This window comes from Vigna radiata, chromosome 1 (genome assembly GCF_000741045.1).
Source record: "Vigna radiata var. radiata cultivar VC1973A chromosome 1, Vradiata_ver6, whole genome shotgun sequence".
Taxonomy (NCBI): Eukaryota; Viridiplantae; Streptophyta; class Magnoliopsida; order Fabales; family Fabaceae; genus Vigna; species Vigna radiata.
In genome coordinates this window covers 19828886-19833010 of record NC_028351.1, presented here as the reverse complement: position 1 = coordinate 19833010, position 4125 = coordinate 19828886, and the positions used below count along the sequence as shown (strand labels likewise).

Genomic DNA, 4125 nt, shown 5'->3' with positions numbered 1-4125 from the left:
CCAAAGACGTCTCCTCCACTACTGCATCCAACAAGGAAGTCTTAAAGAAGAACTGCTTCATCCTCCAGACTTGATCAAGCAGGGAGATGTCCTCCACAGTCGGATCCAAGAAGCATTGATTGTTGATGATTGGGTTCAGCTGGTGCCCATTGATATTTAAACTATCATGTATGCAAGCACCTTTGTTCTCCATTGTCGGTGCTTGTTGGATAAATTCATATGTACCACCTGCAACATGGTTAGTGCAATATGGTTCCACAGAAAGAACATGCAAAGGTATAACACCTAGTCTCGGTGTAACAAGCTGACCATCAGATACATTCTCAGAACATGAATCACTTTCAAATGTAGAAACAATATCAAACACAAACTCAGATTTATGTTCAGTGCATGGAGAACAAACATTCAGATCTGNTAGCAAAAAGTGGTTCTCATCATGCAAAGAGGGAGAATGAAAATCATGGTCATCAACATCATAATAATCAACAAAGATTTTGCTTCTATCCACCTGTTCTTCAACATTTTTATCAAATTCATAATTAGTATCAATAATCATAAAGTGGGAAGTTGGTTGTATCACAGAATTGATTTCAACACAAATAGAGCAAGAACCAACTTCCCAATGCATTTAAAATTTTCAGAAAACTGTGAAAGATCAAAATGTATTCCAAAGTCTAAAACTTCTTCTGTTTTCACAGTTTCTATGTCAAAATCATCAGTAACATGTGAATCTGCAGTAGAATCAAGAATATCACCAACATCCTGGGCATCACAATCCTTATCAAAATCCACAACAATATCAACATCATTTTCAAATCCTGATTCAAATTCAGATTCAATGCATGGATATACAAAAGATAGAAAAGAATGTTCTTTCTCATGCAAAGACTCAAACTCATCAACAAGAAACTCATCAAGAATTTCAGCCAATGCATCAATCCTAAACACATAATGGTCCTCAGCTGGAAATTTCATTGCATCAAGGATATTAAAATGAACAACAATATCAGCAAATTCCATAGACAAAGTGCCAGCATACACATTAATCTTGGTTCGGGCAGTTTTCAAAAATGGCCTGCCTAAGATAATGGGAGCGGATCCAGGAGAGAATCCCTCCTCCATCTCCAAAACATAAAAATCAACAGGGAAAATCAATTCACCTACCCTAACCAAGACATCCTCTAGGTAACCTTTTGGGTGGGTAACACTCCGATTGGCCAACTGAATGACCACACCCGTAGGTTGTAACGGACCAAGAGACAAAGATGCATATATAGACAAAGGCATGACATTAACAGATGCACCTAAATCAAGCATGGCATTCTCAAATTTGCTATTTCCAATCACGCAGGGAATGCAAAATATACCTGGGTCCTTGCACTTCTCAGGGATGTGCGGGACCGACTTACCAATAAGCGCCGATACATTCCTTCCCATGCTAATCCTTTCATTCCCCTTCATCTTCCTCTTGTGAGTGCACAACTCCTTCAAGAATTTGACATATTTTGGTATTTGCTTAATCGCATCGAGTAGAGGTATGTTCACCTCTACCTTCCTGAAGGTCTCCAGAATTTCCCTATCCACCTCTTTAGTCTTTTTGCTAGGAAGTTCCCGTGAAGGGAATGGAAGAGGGATAGGTCGGTCAACCAATGGAGAACGCGCGACAGCGGCGGTGGTGGTGGAAGAGGGAGAAGGTCCACCTGAAGAAGAACCACTGGTTGGAGAAGAAGATCCACCCACCTCAAATGCCCCACGTGGACCGTCATGGTCATCCTCTCTAGGACAAGTGGCAGGCATGGGTGTAGGTGTAGAAGCGGGCTCTGAAGGCACAACAATCTGCTTCCCTGATCTGGGTGTTATGGCACTCACATTCCTCGGATTCTGCACAGTCTGGGATGGTAGCTTATCAGAATTCCTAGACTGTGCCTGGTTAAGCTGAGTAGCCATCTGACCCATCTAGTTAGTGAGGCTCTGTATGGAAGCTCTAGTCTCCTGCTGAAACTGCAGGTTCTGCATAGTCATTTGTCTCACTAACTCTTCCAAGCCTCAGAAGAAGTAGAAGGTTGGGTAACTGGTTGGACAGGTGCCTCTTGCTACTACTGTTGCTATTGCCTCTGGTTTTGTTGTTGCATAGGTGGAGGCACATATCTGTTAGGTGCTCCAACATTCTGGAAAGGTGGTGCCTGTTGTTGATGCTATGGCGCCTGTTGCTGATGCTGTGGCGCATTGTTCCATCTAAGATTAGAGTGATTCCTCCACCCTGGGTTGTACCTGTTGTTGGACAAGTCATAATTCTACTGTTGTGGCTGCTTGTTGTTGTAGATGTTAGTAGCATAAGCCTGAGGCGCATCAGAGGCAGCTGAGTGTTGCAAAGTAGGACAGGCATCTGTGTAATGGTCACAAGAAGGACAAATAGCACATAGTCGTGCAACAGATGCAGATGAAGCTCCAGATCTCTGGTTGGTAGTCAACTGTGTCACCAACTTCGCAAGAGAGTCAATCTTGCCTTCCAACTTGCTTTCAACAGCTGATAAAGACTGGGCAACAACATCATGTACGTCTCTCACCACAATGGCATCATTCCTGGCGCTAAACTGTTGGGAGTTGGAGGCCATCTTCTCAATCAATTGCCTGGCCTCAGCAGGCGTGGTGTCTCCAAGAGCTCCACCATTGGCAGCAATAATCATACCCTTATCCATGTTGTTCAATCCCTCATAGAAATACTGGATAAGGAGTTGTTCAGGTATCTGATGGTGGGGACAGCTCGCACAAAGTGTCTTGAATCTCTCCCAATACTCATATAAGCTCTCTCCACCAAGCTGCCTAATCCTAGTTATGTCTTTCCTGATAGCTATGGTCAAGGACGCTGGGAAAAATTTCTCCAAGAACAACCTCTTCAGATCATCCCAGCTAGTGACAGATCTAGGCGCCAAAGCGTATAACCAATCCTTAGCAACACCTTCCAATGAATGAGGGAATGCCTTCGAGAAGATGTGCTCTTCAGGAACATCATGAGGTTTCATAGTGGAACAGACAATGTGGAATTCCTTCAAATGCTAATGTGGACTCTCACCTGCAAGGCCAATAAACTTGGGCAACAAATGGATCAGTCCAGTCTTGAGAACAAATGGAACGTCCTCATCAGGATATTGGATGCACAAGCTTTCGATATCGAAATCAGGTGCATCCATCTCCCTAAAAGTCCTCTCACGAGGTGGAGGTTGTGCCATATTGTTCTCAGTGTGAAAAACAACAAAATCAGAATCAGAATCAAGTGCAGATGCAAAAGATGCAGTGGATGCAGTATGCACAGAGTACTCAGCAGTGGGATGCACAATATCTAATGGAACAGACTCAAAAACAGATTTTAAAGACAAATTCCTAGAATGCCTAACTAACCTATGAAACGTCCTATCAATTTCAGGATCAAAGGGTGGTAGAAATCCAGGATTTCCTCTAGTCATGCACTAAATCACAACACCCTATAATCATGAAACAATAGCACAAAAGAAATTCAAAACACAGAAAACAACACAAAGACTATCACAACACGTCAAAACACAGTCACAAGACACATAAACACAGACAAAAGTCACAAGATGAAAAAAAAAAGAAAAAAAATACAGTGAGAAATGAAAAAAAAAATTGTGTGAATAATTGAGTCAAGAAGAGGATTGAATTAAAGGTTTTGGGTGTGCGTATGCTGTGTTTACACTTGTTTCCCATTGCTCCTCTATTCCTTTTGGTTTGTAGCTTTTCATCCATATTTATCCTCCCTTGTCCTTGGCCCCATTGCATCCATAAAAGACCTTTTAATTTGAACATGCATATGTTTGAGTGTTGATATTAAAGGCTTGCCAAGTTTGTTGTTACTTGTTTTCTTGGGTGCATTGATTTGAAATTGTTTATCCTAGACACTTGAGAGAAACACTGATAGTGTGTATCTGTGAGGTTTTGTTGCTTTTGATTCACCTCTTGAACTGATTGATTATTTTGCCATGCTTGGAATTGCTTGGATGATTTCTCTGAGTATCTGTTTTCTCTGATTCTGTGTGGATACTATCTACTACTTTTCCTTGTCCAGATTTCTTGAGAACTATAATTCTGTTTGTTTCTATCCCTGTT

General features: G+C 41.7%; 1 pseudogene; it reads right to left on the bottom strand.

Moving 5' to 3' along the window:
- The window catches only part of LOC106758901, a 53043-nt pseudogene that overhangs the window by 22137 nt on the left and 26781 nt on the right, over nt 1-4125 (bottom strand).